This window comes from Arvicanthis niloticus, chromosome 24 (assembly GCF_011762505.2).
Source record: "Arvicanthis niloticus isolate mArvNil1 chromosome 24, mArvNil1.pat.X, whole genome shotgun sequence".
NCBI lineage: Eukaryota > Metazoa > Chordata > Mammalia > Rodentia > Muridae > Arvicanthis > Arvicanthis niloticus.
The window spans coordinates 15,756,001-15,777,151 of NC_133432.1; the positions used below are offsets into that span (position 1 = coordinate 15,756,001).

Here is a 21,151-nt window from a genome sequence, read left to right on the forward strand (position 1 = left end):
AGAAAGAAAGAAAGAAAGAAAGAAAAGGAAAAAAAAGCAAGGTTATAAAAACCAGGAAACAGGATTGGCCTGGTGGTGCAAGTCTTTAATCCCAGCACTCGGGAGGCAGAGGCAGGCGGATCTCTGAGAGTTCAAGACCAGCCTGATCTACTGTTCCACGACAGCCAGGGCTGTCATACAGAGAAACCCTGTCTCAATAAAACAAAACACCAGAAAATGGAGCTGGTAAAATATATCAGAGAGCAAAGGAGCTTGCGGGTAAAGCCTAACCACCTGATTTTGATCCTGGGAAAAAAAGAGAACCGACTCCTACAAGCTGCCCTCTGACTGGACACATGCGCGCGCGCGCGCGCACACACACACACAATACCAAGGTATTTTTAAGCCCTAAAATAAACCAATATGGAAGCACAGGCTGCAGGTCCTGGTATACAGCAGGAGCCTCATTACTGCTGCTGTAAAATGATGGATGGGCAAAGAGCAGTGTGGGCGGGACATGCTGGGATCCTTTCAACCCTGGCAAAGGCAACAGGCAGGACTCAGTAGCTGCTTCCAGGTCCGCCAGGATCAGGCCAGGGAATCTGAATGCTGTCTGTCTAGGGCAGGACAAAGGTCTGATTGCACAGAAACCCTCTCCTCTCAGGAGACAGGAAGCACAGAAGCCTGGGAGAAAGGTTCCTGGCTCACCCTGGGGGTCATCTCAGGCCAGCATCAGTCCTGGAATAGGACATGGGAGGGAGGTGGGCAACTGGGGTGCCCACTGCTACAGGCACGCTCAATGGAGCACAACAAGGTCAGGCAAGAGTTGCCCTGATGACAGAAGAGGACAGCCAGAGGGAGAAGCTGCAGGGCTGGGGTAATTCTGCCACCTCCCACAGGCCTACTGCTGGCTGGCTCTTGCGCCCCAGTGAGCAAAGGGGAGGCGTGCATAGAACTAGCAGGAGGGGGGGGTCCCCCGGGCCCGATTAGCAGGGCAGCTGCAGGCAGGCAGCTCAGCTGTCACACTCCACCATCACAGGCACCATTAATTGCTGTCATTTGAGGGTGGCCCTGGGAGAAGAAGGGAAAAGGAGGAGAGGGAGGGCAGAGAAGGAAGGCAGGAGCCTGGCCAGGGCTCAGCACCCAGAGCTGGGAAGAAGCCAAAGGATGGAGGATACTGACCCATAGAGAAGGGAGGAGGAGTCCTGTGCTCCTCGGGCCCCATGATATTTACAGCCAGCGCCTGAGGACAAAGCCAGAGCTGCTCTCCAGGTGGGAAGCACAATCCAGAGTGTGGTCCTCCCTGAACACATCCCCAGAATTTGCCCAATGAGCCCTGGGCGTTCACTTGCCGACCCTGACCTCTTGACTGCCCTGTTCCCCAACAGCCTCCCCCCATTACCAGCCTCTCTCTACATCTCCCAGCATCTCACAGACGGGGCTCAGGTAAATGCCACCTCCCACCCAAGCCTAATACTCCAGTGGCCCTCCTCAAGAAAACCCCAGAGCCCCAATTCCCACTGCAAGGTCAGAACAACAAGGTTGGTCCCACCACCCCAAGGCCCTCAGCAGAGGAGAGCGGTGTGGGGACCTCATGGTACTTCCCAGCCTCTCTGTGCCCCCCCCCCATCTATAATGTGGGGACAGTGACATGGCACTTTTGGAGTACTCTGGGGATCAAATAAGGTCATCCCACAAAGTGATCACCAGGGACCTGAGGGTGTGTGCAGGTGGCAGACTTATGATGCAGACTTCTGTCCCCTCTCCCTCAACAGACTTTCCCAAGGCACCAAAAGGCCTCTGCCCGAGGGGATGGGGCTCAGGGCATCCCTAGTCTGTTCCTGCAGTTCCCAGACAGCCTTGTCTTGGCTGAGGAGCTGCCTGGGTCCCTGGCTCCCCGCCCTCCCCCTCTGTCTGCTTCCCTCCTCCCACAGGCATGATGGATCGCCCCAGTGGAGGAAGCTAAGTGCTTGCAGACAAAAAGCCCTTTTATCGTCCTCGGGTGGGCCACTGGCGTGACAGGCAGATAAGTCAGGCTGAGGTGGCTCCCCATTAGACAAGATGCGGATGGATGGGGGGGGGCAGCAACCAAGCAGTTCTTTGCGCTCTCAAAGACCCGGTGGACAGCCCCACCCCCACAGACTCATGCCCACCCCTTCCCGCCTCAGATAAAACCACTCATGGCTACAAGAAGTGTCTCCATTGGTGGAGGGCTTGCCTAGCATGCAGCCTTTGGGCCTCCATACCACACAAACAGAGTGCAGCGGCACACACATCAAATTGCACACAGACAGCAGAATCAAAAGAACCAGAAGTTCAACGCCAGCCTGAAAGAAGAGAGGAGAGAAACCACAGTCCCGCTGGCCAGGGCTGGGAGGGGGTAGGCTGGTGTTTACACATTCCTCCCCCTCCTGACTACTAGGGTGCTGAAAAGGGCTCAAAACAAAGAGGAGTCCCAGCCAGCCAGCCCCATGAAGCTGTACCAGGATCTTTGCAGCAGTGTGTGTGCCCTCTGCCTAGATACCCTCCCCCAGACACCAACCTTCTCAGGCCTCAATCCAACACCATCTTCTTTATTTTAAGTGTATGAGTATTTGCCTGTATGTATGTCTGCTGGATGGATGGATGGATGGATAGATGGATGGATGGATGGATGTGTGGCTGGTGTGTGTGGAGGCCAGACTCCTCTGGAACTGGAGCTAGCAAATGGTGTGAGCTGCCACAAGGGTCTAAGAAACAAAGTTACCCAGGTCCTCTCTGTGTTCTTAACCACTGAGCCATCACTCCAGCCTCAAATGATATGAAACTGTACCTCATCTCCCACACATGCACCCCAACTCTTCCTGGCTGGGCTCACTTGTCAACCAACGGTACCTCGCATCAGGCTCGCTGACTACTGACTGTGTGCTCACTAGGGACAGCACACTTGTTCAGCTTGTTGGCATGCTCTCTTGGTCACCCACTGCATGACCTGCACACAGTAGGTGCTTCAGAAAGAAGTAAGAACTCAAGGAGCCAGGCCTATCAATCCCAACGGCAGAAGGGTCTCAAGCTCAAAGTCTACCCAATCTGTGAAGTGAGTTCAAGGTCATCCAGGGGCATCCAGGGCAACTTAATGACTCTTGATATATCAAAAAAAAAATTTTTTTTTTTTTGAGAAAAAAGCTGGCAACATGGCTCAGTGGTTATTGCTTATCCAGCATGTGTGAGGTCTAGGTTCCATCCCCACTACCACAAAAGAAAAGATATAACAACTAATCTGTTAGTGGATAAAGAACAAACTCTCCCAAGAGCAGCCGGAGGGGGGAGGGAAGGAGGAGACGGAAACCATCACAATGCCCAGCTGCTCCCTGCCCTGCCTAGGCAACCCTGGGGTACCAAGTACCATCTTGTACCACTTTCACCTCCTAGACAGTCTCTGCCTTCCCACACTCCACATCAGCTTACACCAGAAGATGCAGGCAGTATGGGTCCCACACACACACCCAGGACAGCAAGTAGAAATAAAGATGAACCTACCAGAAACTTCCACCAGGAGGCTGTGTCTTCAAAGACTCAGGAGCGCTGTGAGAGAAAATGGGGGTCTTGTCACTAACAATATTACAGCTTCTCACGTGGACAAGGACTTCCCACAGTGACCCCATTAATACACACTACAGAGCGGTAGACTGAGACTCAGGCAACCCAAGACTCACTCCTTATAACCCCTGCATTATGAAGGGACAGAGCCAAGTTTTCCATCTCAAACCCCTTCAGTTCCAAGAAGCCCACACCCAGACAGGGACCACCTTAAAAGACCATCATGGCTATGACCATGGCATGACCATGACCCTGCCCCAGGAACACCCCACCCCCAGGACCCCAAGAACAAACAAATGAATTGGCACCCGTCAGGCAGGTCCATTTATCACCTATACTCCCAACTCCCTAACCGAGGGTGTCTGGTAACACAGGGATGTCATACCAGATACACAGGGGACTGAAGCAGAAAGATCACGAGTTCAAGGCCAGCGAACTACACAGAGCTCAAGGTCAGTCTGAGCAACTAAGTGAGACCCTGTCTAAAAATAAAATGTAAAAAAAAGGGGGGCAGGGGTGGTGGGGTGGCTGGGTGGTAGAACCCCTGCCCAGCATGCATGGGGCCTTAGGTTCAATTCCCCAGTGCTGCCAAGTAAAAACAAACAAAATCCCTTAACCAAGTCATCATGCAAAGACAGTGGCGGCAGAGAGCCTGCATCAGAAATGCAGGATAGGTACATTAACACCCCAAAGGGGACAACGGCCAATGGCACAGGGCAACACTTCCAGAGTACAGATTAAGTCTGGAGTTCATGGCTGAAATTAAGACAACGTCTCAAGTATTGACAAAAAAAAAAAAAAAAAAACCAGGAAGCAGCTGGAACTTACAGGTGCTGCTGCAGCAAACATGATGGAATCTGTATACAGCCAAGCAGGCGTCTGCTATGCGACCTATACCCATGGGTTTATGCTTAGAGAGGCTCACAATCCTGCCTTAGCCTCCCCAAACGCTAGAATGACAACCCTTACAACCTCCATTCAACATTCATTCATTCTTTACTGTGTGGCAGAAGGATGCTCAGGGGAAAAAGCGCAGTGGGTGGCATACCACACTCAGTCCACACAGCACTGACAACTGTGACTCTGGACAGGTCTGACATTCTGACCTCGGTCCTCCCTGGGAAACAAGCTGGTCCCCGAAGTCATCTCCAAGACACCTCCCAGTGCACCAACATCTCAGCCCCAAACCATGTTAGAACTCCAAAGATAAGAGGCCAATGGAGAAGAAGGTGGAGGTAAGGCATGTTTAGGCTCTGGAGCAAGCTCCCCAGGTGCCCAGCTGTGCCATTCCCCTCTGTGCCTTCATGTCACATCTCTGAAATGTTCACAGTAGTAGAGACAACCTCACAGCCATGCCGGAACTGAGTACCTAAGGAGTCAGAACGTGCATCCTGCATGCTCCCATGACTGCTGGCTGGCACTGCCAAGACTCAATCCAGGGCTGGCAGCCCAGCTCCAGGCCCTGCACTCCCCGCACAGCCTGCCCTGGCAGGCCCCTTAAACTCCAGGCTTGAAGGGGCAGCTGCCGGCGACTCACAGGAGACCGTGCAGTTGCTTCTTTCTGTCCTGTGTCCTCCTTAAGCCTTTGTGTGCCGTGATGCCCCGGGGCTTGGCACCGGGTCCTGCCATCTGCAGCAACTCCAGAGACAGGCCCTGTGGGAAGCTGGAATGGGGAGGACGGGCATGGCTCCCAGAAGCTTCAGCGGCCAGCCACCTGCAGCCTGTCTGTGATGGGTCAGGCAGCTCCAGGCCTTGAAGACAGGTGCCCTCCCTCTCTAGCAATAAGAGGACTGGGCCCTATCCTGGGAGGTCAGCTGGGAAATAGGGCCATCCCCTTCAGTCCCTCACTGCCTGTGACCCCCCCTCGGTACGTACAGGACCGGTATGGGCCAGTTGTGAAGAACAGCACTCAGGCCCGAGGGAGGTATTCCCCAGTTAGGGAGTCCCAGCAGGACTGCTGAGACAGACAGCTGCCATGCTGGCAGAAACTGACAGGAACACACACAGGAGACACAGGGATAGCTGGGGTCCTATGCAAGGCCCTGGACAGAGCAGGCATGGCCACCCACACAGGGACATCTGGTGGGATTCAGCCTGAGCAGCAAGGCCTTCAGCCAGATCTTGGCTGGGGATGAACAAGGTCCCACTCTGGAGGACAGCAGAGGTGGCGAGAAGCACACAAGGTGAGGGTGCCAACAGGGAATATGCCACAAAGCTGACAGCAGGGTGGGTAATCAGGGAGAGCAGCATAGACCCAAAGGAGGGCATCTCATTCCACAAAGCCAACAGGGGCTAGAGTAACTCTGCCCACAGTGGGCTATCAACAGGCCTGTGGACAGCTCAGGGAGGGGACAAAGGGGTGGCCTGGTATCACCAGCCCCTCATTTAATGCTGACAATTACCTGAGGTGGCTGTCCCAGCTTCTCAGGAAGGAGGCTGAGGCTGGAGCCTAGAGCCTACTCTCCCCCAAATACAGCAGAGCCTGGGCTGCTGGGGCACTAGGATGGACAGGTGCGGCTCATATACAGGCCTTGTCCTGTGTTTTATTGTCAATTTGACACAACCTAGATTCACCTACAAGACGCAACCTCTAGTGAAGAATTGCTTCTATTAGACTGGCCTGTAGCCATGTCTGTGAGAGACTGCCCTAACTAATGACTGCTGTGGGTGGGCCCAGCACCCTGTGGGTGGTACCATCCCTAGGCAGCTGAGCCTGGACAGTAGAAGAAAGCCAGCTGAGCCTGAGCCAGCATGAGCCATCAAGCAGCATTTCTCCTGGTTTTTGCTTCAGTTCCTGGTTGAGTTCTTGCCCTGATTTCCCTCAATGATGGACTGTGATCCAAAAAGTTAAAGTAGAAATAAAACTCCTTCCTCCACAAGTTGATTTTGGTCAAAGTGCTTTATCTCAACAAAAGAGATCCAATAATAATTGGCACATGCACACGCATACGCACACACACACCCACACACACTCGTGTACATGAGCACACACTCAGACAAGCCCAGTCAGCAGCTAGTACCCATGTGCAATACTCCTAGCAGGTGGCCTTGCCTCCTGCCATGGGGAGCACTCTCCTGCCATGGGGAGCACTCTCCTGCCATGGGGAGCACTCTCCTGCCATGGGGAGCACTCCCTGGGTTCCTGGCTGCTCATGTGCACACTCAGCAAGCCTCCAGCACTCTCACTCATTCCCTCCTCCATGGGTAGTGTCACACACACACACACACACACACACACACACACACAACCCGCTGTTGGCCTGTTTGGCTTGCAGCCACTCTGGTTCCTCTTCACAGTCTCTCTGCTCAGCAGCACACACGTGGCACCCATGCACACTCCTCTCCATCCTGCCCCTCCCATCCCCTGTGCACACTTGGCAAGCCATGTCTGCATATCCACGGCTCCTCTCGCCCAGTGCTCCTCAACAGATGCCCCCTAAAACAGCCCTCACTCAGCAGACACGCTGAGTGTGGGGTGCCCCTCCTTCCCAGCTAATATCCTGCTCCCCCCTCCAGCCCAGAGGAAGTTCCAGGGGCCCCTCCCGCCCCCTGGGGCTTAGAAGCCAGTTCCTAGCAAAGCAGCTGGGGGAGGGGACACTTCCCAAGGCACCTCTCCCAGGCCTCAGGCAGTGCTGTCCTCAAAGGAAGGCCCATTGGCTGAATCGCCAACTTGCCCCACCCCATCCCATCCATGCCTTCCCAGGGATGGGACAAGCACCAACTCCTCTCCTCTGGGAAGCCACCTGATTGTCCCCCTGCCCAGCTCAGAAACAAAGTAACAGGAGGACAAGAGGCTGTCCTTAAGAACAATAGGCCACCACAAGGGGCTAAAACCCTAACTCCAAGCCAAGGAGAGAGACATGTGTCCCTAGACACAGAAAGAGGTCAGACCTTAGACAGACAGGACACAGCCATACCCCCACGGGGGCACCAGGAGAAGCAGCTCTAGGAACTTGCGGCGGACCTACAATGGGGAGGGGCACACAGAAGCGGAGCTAGCTGCAGTAAAGGGTTCAACATGACCAAGAATCAGCTAGCTGTGGAAGCCCTGGGCAGGAACGGGGGGGGGGGGGGGGGGCTGGGAAGGGCATGGCACAAGGAGGGGACTAGGAGCACCAACCTGCTCTCACATTTAGGGGTTACATGTACATGCATGCGGTGACAGGGCCAGTCTGCATACCCAGGGCAGTCTCTGGACTTGAGGCAGTGACCTCCCCAAGACCCTATCTGTTCCCTTCCACAGAAAAGAGCTGAACCTAAGCCATGAGCTTGCCTCCGGCACCCAGGAGCAAGGCCCAGCTCTGTGTTCCTCAAGGATCCAGGCACGCCAGGCTTATGCCTTCCAACTCCTGTGCCCTGGACAGATGACAGAAACTGTCTACTACTGTTAACGATCTCAGGGGGCACTGGGTACAAATGCCCACTATCTGCCAGCCCCTTCCTGGCCAGCAGTTATTCCCTCCATAGGACAGGTGACCCTTGGTCCTCCAGGTAAAGGAAGTATGGATGGGCAGACATACTTGAATGTAATCAGAAGCAAGACCCAGACCCTGCCCTGCAGCCCACACTCCAAGCCAGACCACTGTTGCCCCGTGTGTGGAGCAAGGCACTCAGCACCTGGTTCCCACTTAGGACCCGTATGACCTCCACTTCTATACAGCCCCCAACAGATTGCTCAGCAGGGGCCTATCTTCCCCTAAATAAATGAATTCCTCCACCCCCACCCCAGCTCTATAGCCAAGTGACCCAACTGCAGGAACACCAAGAGAGACAACATCCTGGAGTAGCCCTAGCCCAGCCCTCAACGTGCACGTGACACGCACACCACACCACACCCATCCCAACCCCATGGCAATCCTATATAAACGGCTGTTGGAGGACTTAGACCAACACAGCCCAGCCGCCCAAGGCTCTGTGGGACCTGGGGGATTCCCCCACCCTCCAAGGATAGCCGGGCTGGGCACATCTTTCCACACCAGGTAAACAGGAAGCCTACCCTGTCCCCCAGGGGCCTGTGTCACTGTGGGAGCCAGCAGCTGAGACAGCCAAGCAAAAGAGGCCGCTCCACCGCCCTTCCATTTAGAAGCCACGGGGATATTTTATTTTCCTTCTCAAGTGACAGCTGAGACGCCCGCCCTCAGCGGCTCTCCTTGAAGCTGCAGAGAAGCAATCACAGGGAGGCCACCAAGGTCTCAGCTCCAGCAGCTCGGCTGCCACGGCCGCGGCAGGAGGGGGTGGCAGCAGCCTCACCCCTGTAGCCCTCCCAGGAGCAGGGCAGGGGCTGTGAAACCAAGGCCAAGAGGGCCGGCAGCATGGGGGTGGGATGGGTTGGAGGGGACACCAGATGAAAGGGCTTAGTGACAGAGTGAGAGGACACAGGCTTGCATCGAGAGGAGAGAAATGGAAAGCACACCTGCCCGCTATCAAGAAAACACCCTCCCAAGTGCACCTGCCTGCTCCCCAAGACATCAAGCCTCTTCAGTCTGGGTGGGGGGGGGGGGCAGCTGACATCATGGGAACAATACTCAGAGCCACCATGCGGGCTTTACACCAGCCATTGTAATGTTTCCTCAACCCTGTGAAAAAGGTGCCAGCCTTCCTGACCTCACTTCACGAATAGATAAAACCCCATCCCCAGAACCACAGGGACAGGGAGAATGGAGAGATGAGGGCAGAAGGGGGATGCTTGTCCTCCATCCGCACTCAGGACTTGGGAGCCTGGCCATCAACCCGGGCTACCCACCCTCCACCCATACATGTGACTCGGGAATCAAGCTTCTCAGACCTGGCTTCTCACCCAGGGCAGGATGGGGGGGGGGGGGGGAGAGATGGGGGGGGAGACCATCTACAAAAGGCAGAACCAGAGGGAGCAATTAGAGGCAGAGGCCAGGAAGAAGCGGAGGCCAGGAAGAAGCCGCATCGACCGCCTTCCCAGGGAAGGGGCCTCTCTGTGGTCAGAGGCAGTCTGGCTCACAGCCAAGCACAGGCCAGGCCAGGACAAACCAGGCCAGGAGCCCACAGAGGCCCAGGCAACCCGAGACACCATCGGCTATCCACCTGTCCATCAGCAGTCACCCATATGGGCCCAGCCCCATGCAAACCTTCACTCCAAACAAGTGGCCACTCTGGTATCATTACTATTATTGTTAGTTTTGGTTTTTAGAGCAGTTATGGGTAGAATCCAGGCTCCCAGGCACGTCAGGGCAAGCACCCTACCACCAAGCTACTACAATCCACAGCACATTTTCACTTTCCACGCAGGGATGGGGAAACGCCGGAAAGGGGGTCAAGGCCCCACAGAGAGGAGTTAACCTTCCCAGCTGTCTCCGTGTATTCCTGGCTTGGGGAAGAAGGAGGGCAGAGATCAGTAGAGCAGATGGGGGAATGCTGCCCTTGGGGCCCATCTGCAGAGAAGACATAGCATGGCTGCCTCACAGACCTTGTGTGGAGTCACCAGGCTGGGTAGGAAAATACTCAACAACCCCTACCAAGCTTGCTCTAGAAGGCTCAACCCAGAGCCTGGGAGAAAGTTAGGCTTGCTACAGAGGGTCCATGCAGCAGAAACAGGCCATTAGAGGCTGCATGTGCTGGGGCCAGGGGCTACAGCGGAGATCAGGGCCGCGATCGATCTCCAGAATGCAATTAATTGCCTGGGTCAAGAGGCGGATTAAAGAGATCTGTCACCCGGGGCTCAGGGGACAGTCAAGAGTCCTGCAACCAGAGACAGAAGAGACAGCTGGCATTGAAGGTGTCATGTGAAAGGCAGACCCTTGCTTCATCCCATTCACAAAGTCTCCTGCGTGAGCAGACACTGCCTGCCACGATTGTCTACCCCACAGTGCCCAGTGGAGATCCAGAAAGGAGGTTCCTCCGTACCCCTGCAAGAGGATCAGCCCTCAGAGCCTGCCACTACACTCTGCCCTGTGCTTGCTACAAGCCGGGGCTACCCTGAGTCACCTCAGTGTGTCCAGTCTTCAAAATGGGTGACATCTCAGCACCCCTCCACCCTCCACACCACATCCAGCTCTGCAGCTCTGAGAGGTTGATCCCAGACTCCCTCTTGGGCTGATCATATAATTGGAGAAACTGAGGCTCAAGGAGGCCAAGGTGGGGGAGACACTTTTCTTAGAGGCCCCTTCAGCCTAGCTCAGCATATGTTTGGAAGCCAAGGTCACACAGGCTAAGGGGAGAGAGAGACCCGGTACTCTGCACTCCAGGAGAGACCAGCACTGAAACACAGCCTGATCCAGTTAGGTTGCTGCTTTAGGCTATGACTCTCCAAGCCCCACTGGGGTGACAAGGCTGTATGCACTGAGGTCCCAGGGACTCCAGATCACAGACACAAGTAAGGGAGCCTGCCCATCACCTGGGGCAGTACCCAAGCTCATCCAAGGGTCCATCCCTGGCCAGCAGGATGGCCCCAGAGCCTTACAATCTGGGATCAATTCTTAATCTTAGGATAGGATGAGGCCCAAACTCTAATTCTACTGCTACCAATTTCTGGCTGGCCTAATGTCTCTCATCTTATGGTGCCGATAAACCACAAGGCTACAGGTGCTGAGCCAAGTAGATTAATAACGAAAACTTGAGGTTGCTGCAATTGCCACCAAGGCCGATGACTGGAGTTCAGTCCCTGGGTCCCACACAGCTTTAGGAGAACGGATCCCTGCAAGTTGTCCGCTGACTTCCACATACACACCATAGCATATGTGTATGAGCCACTCTCCCAACACACACAATAAATAAAATAAATGTAATTTTCAAAATATGTCTATGGATGTTTGCCTGCATGTGCATCTGTGCACCACTGTGTGTGACATTATCTGTGGAGACTAGAAGAGGGTATCAGATCCTCTCCAACTGGAGTTACAGATGGCTGAAAGCCATTATGTGGGTGCTGGGATTTGAACCCAAGACCTCTGCAAGAGCAACAAATGCTCTGAACCACAGAGAATCTACCTCTCCAGCCCCTATAATAAATGTTCACTTAAGAATTAAAACAAATAGCTGGGCAGTGGTGGACTTGGGAGGCAGAGGCAGGTGGATTTCTGAGTTTGAGTTCAGCCTGGTCTACAGAGTGAGTTCCAGGACAGCCAGGGCTACACAGAGAAACACTGTCTCGAAAAAAAAAAAAAAAAAAACAAACAAACAAAAAAAAACAACAAAAAAAAGAATTAAAACAAACTTCATTAGTTTTTACGTTTTTACATGTATTTATTTATTGAGACAAAATAAAAGTAAACAATTATTGGTGTTTGGTACACCCAACGCTGGGTAACCATTGCTATGTATTCCAGAACATTCTGCCACCTTAAAGTGACCCTGTCCGTACTGAAGTCTCTCCACTGCTCCCCTGTTCTCCAAGGATCCTTCTTTAATGGCTGCTTCCACCCTTGGCTTACACGTGCCCTGGAGCTTCCGGTGCTCCGGCTTCCATCCCAGGTCACTCTGGGTTGTGTTCCCAGGGTGGAGGACGCGGTGTCTCACTCCATTTTGTAGCTGAGTAATACTGGATTGTGTGGACAGGTCACTGAAATCGTTGTTTTTTTTGTTTTGTTTTGTTTTGTTTTTTAAAGGATTTATTCCTGTTCGGTTTATGTGTACGAGTGCTCTGCCTCCAAGAACGTAGGTACATCCCACGCATGCAGTGCCGACAGGTCAGAAGGTGGTACTGGATCCACTGACACTGGAGTCAGAGGGGGCTGTGAGCTGCCATGTGGGCGCTAGGAACCAAACCTGGGTCCTCTGGAAGAGCAGCCAGTGCCTGCGACTACTAAGCCACCTTTCCAGTGGAATAATCATGTTTTTAAATGAGAAAATGAAATGTGCTTTAAGTAACAGCGGGGAAGGGAAGATGGCTCAGTAGGCAAAGCAATGAAGTCTTAAGTGTGCAGACCTGAATTTGCATCCCCAATCCACGAGGTCAGGTGTGCTGGCTTGCACCTATAGTCTCACCAATGGTGAGATGGGAGGTAGAAACATCTGAGACTCCCCGGCTGGCCAGACTAGCCTACTTTGGACAGTCCAGGTCGCAGTGAGAAACTGTCTCCGCAGAATGCCAGAAACATCTGAGCCATGACATTGAAGTTGTTGTCCTCTGACCTACACACACACACATATACATATGCTCACACACTCACACTTCACACACACAAGACAGCATGGCCAAGTGTGTTTAAAACAATACATTCTCTAAAGTCATTTTGGAGAACTGCGAGCTGAATAAGTAAGTCCTTTTCTAAGAATGAATTTGTAAAATCATAAAGCAAGCCTAATGCCTATAATGATGTGGATCCTGGCCAGTGGGAGGAGCCAGCCAATTGGTGGGCGTGGTCTGTGGGAGCCACTGGTCCCAACGTTTTCTAATGTTAACTGCCCCCAAGACCACCTGAGGTCTCCTGAAAAGGCCATGAGCTGAGGAGACCTGACTGGCAGAAAATAGACTCCTTGTCTGTCTCTAAGGAAAGGCTTCTAGGTAGGTGAGACAGCATTCGGGAAGGCCCAGAGGTTACAAAAAAGTGTGGCAAGAACAGGGAAAGCAACCAGTGAGGGCCATGGGATCCCTCATCATCCTCTGGCAGCACTGTTCCAGGCCAGGAGACCCTGCGATGGCTTCTAGTTTAGGGCCTGGCCTTGACAGTGACTGAGATGGAAAAAGGTTCCCTCAGTGTGCGTAGTATGGCTGTGGTCTCAACCTACCATGCAGGTATCACCACCCTGTTACCCCCAAGAGGCAAGGACAGCAGTGGGGTCTCCATGGCAACACCCATACCCTAGACATCCTAGAAACTGGTAGAAATGATTGTAGCTTTGCGCATTAGAACCCCACCCACACCATCCAAGTCGCCACCCCACACAAGCTTTGAATGACCTGGTCATTAAAGCTGTCCTGCAGAGCAGGCACTGAAGTCACAGGCCCTTTCGCACCAGAGCACACAGTTTCCCTTCCCTGGACTCTGCGCCTGCCACTCCCACTTTGCACCAAAGCTTCCAGACACCTACTGTCAAGGGCTGGGCTTCTGGATACACTGGGCAAGACCACTCCTCACTGGACCTGTTTGTTTTAGCCGAGCACAGTGAAAAGTCCAGGATGCTGGCAAGGAACATCAGCAAGGAAGGCCCAGGCTCCTAACGGGGCAAACAGAAGGGAGGATAAAATCCTGCACTTCCTCCGAAGGCCAGGTGGCTCACGGCCTACCCAGCTTTTATCTCAAAGGAGATAAGCCGCCAGCTCAAGCCAGCTCAAGTTCACGTTCTCGATCAAACGAACCCACTTAATCCCGTAGGGATCTGTGCTGAGAGGCTCCCAGGGCCTGCCGGGAAGGGCTGCTGATGCCTGCTGGTGCAGAGGAACCAACCGCCATGGGCTTCACATCCTGAGCAAGGCCACTTAACCTGAATCCCAAAGCGGTCCACGGCCCTTCTCTGGATAGGGATACTGAGCAGTTTCCCTTCCCTGGGCTCTGTGCCGGCCACTCCCACTTTGCACCAAAGCTTCCAGACACCTACTGTCAAGGGCTGGGCTTCTGGATACACTGGGCAAAACCACTCCTCACTGGACTACCTGCCCCCCTCAGAAGAATCCAGGGCCCCCCCATACTGAAATGCCAAGACAAAGGTAGCAGGGCACCTGCAGTGCCTGCACACACACTGAAAGCATTTCAGCACAGAACCTACAAACAGATGTGGGCACCAGCAGACTCAGCTGCACGCGGCTTCCCTGCCCTGAAAGATACAAAGAGACATGGGAAGAGTCTGGGCAAAGTCTGTCGGCATTTCTGCCTGTCAGAGGGGCAGGACAGGGGGTGCTCAGGCACTGGTGGGCAGAATTAAATATTCATATGAAGGACCCAAAATGCCCATCCCAGAAACATGAACAGTGCCCAGCCTGAGCTAACCTAGGCTACATGAGACACAGCCTCAAAACATTAAGGAAAAGGCAGTACACTAGAGCGGCCCCTTCCCCGTCCCCGAAAAGCACAAGTTCTCTCTAGGAGGCTGGACTATGCTCAGATGGTCTGTTTCTAAGTTCCCTACCTACAGGAAACAGCCTCAGAAGCAAGGCAGCCTTCCATCAGACAGCCGCCAGAGCTCAAACCCTGCCTGACAAAGGCATGCCTTGGCAAAGTGGCCTCCTACACAGAGGCAGGCACCTTCAGGGAAGGCCCCACACCTATTTCTCTTTGTTCCCCAGTGCATGCTGGGAAGATTTAGCGGCCTCTTCCCATCGTGATCTATCAATCACAAGAAACACCCTCTGTGACACACAGTACTCAAGAAATTACACCAACCCACAAGACATGGGTCTTGACACAGGTCTACGGAGGATGGAAACAACCACTACATACAGCCAGTGGCTTGTTCTAAATCCTCCTAGTTCCACAAACACGCCAAGAGGAACACTGCCTCGTCCTGTTTTACACAGGGAAACCGAGGCAGAGTGATTTAAACATGTCATGGATATATGGATGGTGGCAGGAGGAGGAGCTTCCGGGATTCCCAGAGTTCCCCTGGGGTCCGAGGCCTGTCTTCCTGAGTATGGGACACTCTAGGCTGGGTGATACATAAAGCTGTCACTGTTCACCCACTGCTAACCTACAAACCGGCAGGGCCGCATGGCTCACTGTGACAGCAGGCTGCAGCCTGCTTCCCTCAGAATGATGAGACCTGTCAACCCGGCCAGGAGGACATGACAGGGACCAGCCCAGGAGGGAAACACATGGGTCTGAGGAAGCAAAAAGATGTGGGCTGGAAAAGGAAAAGCCCGCACCCAACTAAGAGCACTGGGCTGGCCTGCAGTGAAGGAACCAACCTGATGGCAGTGTCCTGTGGTCTTAACCAATACAGCTTTATATCTCCTTGCCTCCTGACCCAGGTTGATAGACGTAACCCACTTCTGCCCTGCAGCCTCTGTACCCAACATGTGTGTGTGTGTGTGCGCGCACACACACACACACACACACACACAGCACTTGCATTGAAGGATCTCATTTCATTTAATTGCTGCTCCAGTTCCTGGCCACGGGCCCAGAGGCCTTGGGACAAGAGCCGGCAATTTCCGCCTTTCTCTGCAGCTGGGGAGTTAGCCTCTGGGCACTGCCTGCAGCAGAGAACCCAGAGCACCTGACCCTTGGAGACAAGGCCATGGCTGGGGGAGCGCATCCTGGAAAACCAACTGTAGTCTGTCATGAGATAAGCTAGGGTCACACTGTTCCCCTGGCCATCCGCTAGAAATGGTTACACACTAGCTTTGAGGGAATTAAAAACAAAGAGAGGACATGGGACCACACACTTTCCTGCCTCCCCCAGCCTCCCTGGCTTCACCAGCCTCCCTAGCAAGAGATAATTCTCTACTGATGTTCCACATCCTGTTCCCCAGGTCCCAGGACGTAACAAGCACTGATGTCCTGGGTCTGGGATAATCACCATCTATGTGACTGTGTCCCCAGCTCTAGGTGAGCACTGGCTCAGTACAAGCTTCTTCTCTGGTTATAACAAGGGACATGACCAGGCAACAGTCAAAACCATGTCCACTCTCCATTTGAAGGTGGGAAATACAATAGCAGAGCAAGAGGAAGACAGTGTAGCTGAGCTGGACCTCCCCACCTCCTCCAGCCCTGGTCTCCAGCATCTTTGTCATGAAGACCCTGTGCATACATTGGTGAGATCCCCCAACAGGCAACCTGGCTCTCACCCTAAGTGCCATCTGCAGCCTTGGCTTTCTTTGGTCCTTTGACAAAACATACAGCTTCCAAAACTCGGCACCATTTGGGGGTTGTTGTTCCGCTTTAAAAAGACTCCAAAATAAGCACCTTAGCACCTCAGGAGAACTCCCAGGGCCACACCCACGGACTCGGAGCTCTGGTATCTAATTTTGGGGTTCAAGCAACTCAGCCTCTCCACGACCACAAGGCACACTGGGCATGCCCAGATCTGTCTCCCACATGACGTATATCCATCCCCAGGCAGAGTCTAGCCTTTTATGAAAACATGATTCAGTCAGAGACCTAGGTTAACAAATTAACTAGCAATCTGCCTTCTTGAGTAACTAACTCTTGGAGATTTAGGGTTTTGTTTGTTTTTTGTTTTGTTTTGTTTTGTTTTTGTCCAGTCATGAGACTGACCAGGAAACTTGTACCCCTCCCCATCACCCCCATCTGCACAGCTGAGGCCAAGAACAATGCAATCATCAACAGAGCCTGCATCTTCTGTGAAGCCTCCAGATGTCACCAGGCCAGGCCACGGAACTCTGCAAGGTATAGCCGGGCAGCGGGTGAGGAGCCTGTGGGGCTTCCAGAACAAGTGGCAGACAGGAGTAAGGACTGGAGAGGCTGTTAGCCAGGGGAGTAGGGTCTCCCAGCCACTCAAAGATACTCCAGCACATGGCCCACCAGGGAACCAGGACCTATGGCAGTATCAAAGGGACAGAATAACAGCCAGTTTGGCTGACCCAGGGCCCTGTGAAACACTCCTGCCAGAGGAGGCGCTGGTCCTCTGGTGCCCAAGACCTTCCCAAAGCTTATCAGCTTCCCCTGCTCCCCCCCCCCCCGATCAATAATGCCCAACCTATGCCAGAACCTCTCCTGGCCATACACACCTCAATGTCTCCCAAACCCCCACAAGTACTCTTCCAGCACTGAGATACCCAGACAAGGGACTCAAGGCATACAGAGGGCAGCATAAACCTGAAGGTCACACAGCAAACCTGCAATACAGTCCCTACCTTGTTGTTCCCATGAAGCTGTGACAAGGACAATAGCAGAACCTAGGTGCCAGAGACACAGTGGGGATGGAGGGGATACAGTGGGGGAATACAGCTTCCTGTCAATGCTGCAGATGCTGTTTATAACTGGCAAGGAGAAGCCAAGATAGCAGGGTCAACCTCCCACTCTACAGAGCCAGCCAAAGCTGTAGACGGAGCCTTGGAGGGTGGCCCTGACGGAACAAGCTGCAGTGACCAGAGGCATACAAGGACAGGGACTGTTTCCAGCCAGTCAAAGGTAAGGACCTCAAGGACAGATAAGTTCCTGCCCAGGCCACCTGCCACCCAGAATGGGACTTAACAGTAACACTACTATGTGCCTCAGTTTCCCTATCTGAAAAATGGGGAACTGGGCACTCAGGTGACCAAAGCTTAGAAGGCCCAGTCCCGGACAGGCACAGTAGGGTTCTAATATCTCCAACCAACTCTGACACTAGGGCAGAGTGAACCTCTGGCATAGGATACCCATAGCTGTCACGCCAGTGAATGCAAGGACACCATCCACCCACGTACATGCCATACCGTTAAAGGTAGCTGCCTGCCTGACAGATGCAGATGCTGAGGCTTGTTGGTACCTAGGCCTGCTCCACGCCAGCCCAGAGCAGTCAGGGCCTCAGAACAAGAGTATGCCTGGTCGTGAGCACTGCAATCCAGACAAAGGCATCAGACATGAAGACAGATGGGAGACAGATCCCTGGCAGTCCTGGAGCAGGTGTCCTGTGCCCACCATGCATTCTCACCATTCAAGAACTTGGGGTGTAGCTGGGGTGACAGGCTCAGTCAGACAGCCTCATCCAGTAGAGGTCATCACAGACAAAGACCTAGAACATTATACCCTCACTCAGTTGACAAACCAGGAAAGAGCCCTCAGGACAGGCAATGTGGAAGCAACCCTGGGAGATGCCCCAGTGAGAAGCACCTCAGGCAGAGAGTGTGCAAAGGCCCTGGGGTCAAAGAACACGTAAGGAGGAGCAGCAGCCAACGCCAACATGGCAGGCACAGAGGAATCAAGGGGCGCGGCAGTGAACAGCTGCACAGGCCCTGCCAGCCCAGCCTAGCTCAGCCGCTGGGCCAGCTGGCTCAATCTGACCCTTTGAGTGTGGGTGGGTGTGTACACATACAAGGAGAGGTTAGAGGACATCTCAAGGGCTGGTCAGATCCTGCCTAACCTAGTTTTTTTCTTTGAGAGGGGGTCTCACACTCTGACATGGGACCTTCCAATTAGGTTAGGCTGGCTGGCCAGCAAGTCCCAGGGATCCTGTCTCTGCCTCCCAAGCACTGGAATTAGAGCAATGGTTCTCAACCTTCCTAAGGCTGCGACCCTTTAATATCGTTCCTCACGCTGTGCTGATCCCAACCATAACATCATTTTGTTGCTACTTCATTTTTGCTACTGTTTTGAGTCATAATAAAAACATCTGTGTAATCCCCCACGTTCCTACCCCTGTCAAAGGAGCATTTGGACCCCCAAAGAGGTCATGACTCACAGGCTGAGAACCACTGGAGGTTCAAGTGTCCACGCCAGCCTTTTACACAGGTCCTAGGGGCCAAACTCAGGTGAACACTATTGACACAGCAAACATTACTGAAGAAGCCATCTCCCCAGCCCCAGACAGTTGGTTTGTTTTTGTCTTATGTGTGTTCATGTATTGGGAGGGGAGGGGCGTGGGCACGACATGCGTGTTTAAGCCCAAATCCACATCTCTATGGGTTCCAGGGATCAAACTCCGGTCACCAGGCTTGTATGACAAGCACCTTTACCTGCTGAGCCACTTCACCGGTCATGGTGTGTGTGTGTGTGTGTGTGTGTGTGTGTGTGTGTGTGTGTGTGTGTGTGTGTATGTGTCTGTGTGTGTGTCTATGTGTCTGTGTGTGTGTGTATGTGTCTGTGTGTGTATAGGCAAGATCTCACCATGCAGCCCAGACTGACCCTGAACTTGTGTGTGATCCTTCTGCCTCAGCTTTCCAGGATAGAGTCCCAGCATGCACCACCGCACCCAGCATGACTGGGGTTTTAAAGGTATCCTATGGTGTGGATGGCTAGGGTCACGGCTGACCAACAATCCACTTCCCAGAGTGACTTGGCAAGGAGTGGCCCCCAAGGGCTCACAACTCTTGATGCTTTTGGAGCCGGAAGTCGAAACGCAACAGTAGAGCTGGTTCTTCTGGGAATCCTATGAAAACTCATCCTTTGTGTCTTCCATATTCCCAGTGGCTTGCGGCCCGTGGCAGCCCCGCCTCTGCCTCTGTCCCATCTCTTCTGTCCATCATGTCAGCCCCTCTTATGACACCACTGCATTCAAGACACACCCCACTGCAGCATAGACTTCAGCCTAAATACTAAGGATCATAGTGACTTTCTCACCTCTGAAAGTCACATCCTAGGGTACTCTGAAGGAGAACTTCAGTAGGAACATACTGACTAACGCATGCCATGGTCCAGGCATAGAAAACAGCAAAGGTGGACCAGGTAAGCTGAAGATACAACCTCAGTCTCCCACGGCTTGGTAAGGACTACCCAGGAGCCACCACGCTTATGGGGCTCTGCTGGGCTAGGGCCAACTCTTAGGACCTCAGGATCTCCAAGACTAACACCTGAAGCCAACTTAGCTCTCCCACAGCAGGCTGGATCCAATGAGTGCCAGACAGGTAGCAACGACCATGGAGATACCAGGCCACACAGGGATTCTCTCAGAATGAGTCAGTGGGCCCTGCAGAAGCCTGCATGAAGACAGATGGGCATGAGACATATTTAGGCCTAGTCTCTTGAGACTTAAAGACTTAATGCCCCTAATAGAGGGCCTCCATACACAAGACCACAGCAAACTCCAACCCTACATCACACTCCAGTACCGGAAGGCAGGTTCTACCCACAAGGGTAAGCAGCAGAAGAAGCTTCCAAAGAAGTAAGCAAGACAAATATTCAGGAGATGGAGAGCACCTCTGGGGTCACCTCATGTTCCTCTACCTGCCTCAAGGGAAGGGGCTGTGAGCTAGGTGGCACCAGGCTTCAAGGCTAAAGAAGGGTTCTGCGGGAAGCTAGTACAAGCCAGTGACCACCTGAGCCCCACACTACACAAAAGCCCAGACTAAAGTAAGGGGGTTCCTGGCTTTCTCTCAGCCAGCTAGGATCTATGGAAGCTGTCCTCCCCAAGACAGCTGGGGGAGGGAGGGGCAGCCCAATGCCCCTGGGTCATGCATAAGCCTAGGCCTGGAGCATCTGGGTCAAGTCTGCAGGGTGAGCCCCCTGGCTCCTTTTGCCCCTTCATACCCTGCAAGGTCACCTCTCTGCTCTAAGTCCCCGCCAGCCACACAGGCCTGTCCAGACCTAGGCTTGGATAATTTCCTCAAGGGTCCAAAGCACACAGAAGTCACAGAAAAACAAATGCACCCAAAGACAGAAGGCAGGCCCAGCCACCAGCCCCAGGACAACTGGACAACTGGCCTCAGGGGTAAGGGGAAAGGGGACGAGAGTGATCCTCTGGCCACCTGCACAATAGACAATGACTGACCCCAGGGCCACCTGCCAAGGTATAATTAACCCAGGAGGCCACTCAGGCCAAGAGATTGACCCCAGGGCTACTTTCCCAAGAGAGATTGACCATGGAACCCATATAGGCCAGGGAAGACTGATCCCAGACCACCTGGATGCTGAGTCCCCACCACCTCCCACAGACAGCTCCATACCAGTCCCAGCCCTAATCCGAGCTCCAGCCATCCCCTGGGACTCTCACCCATCTCCCTTCCCAATCCAGTGCTACCTAAGTGGGTCAGAGGAAGCAGAGGTTTCTTAAAGCATCTGGGACAGGGCTCCAGGATCCCTGGCCACCA

The 21,151-nt window shown here is 53.5% G+C and overlaps 1 protein-coding gene across 14 annotated transcripts in view; it reads right to left on the reverse strand.

Annotated features, from left to right (window-relative positions):
• Ncor2 (nuclear receptor corepressor 2) overlaps nt 1-21,151 on the reverse strand; it is a 160,775-nt gene that overhangs the window by 131,504 nt on the left and 8,120 nt on the right. For 13 of the 14 annotated variants that reach the window (XM_076922945.1, XM_076922947.1, XM_076922952.1 and 10 more), the window contains exon 2: nt 3,499-3,543. The exons of the other annotated variant lie outside the window; for it this stretch is intronic. The gene's annotated coding sequence lies outside the window, so the exon portion shown is untranslated. The remainder of the gene's footprint in view (nt 1-3,498; nt 3,544-21,151) is intronic. 14 annotated transcript variants of the gene reach the window in all.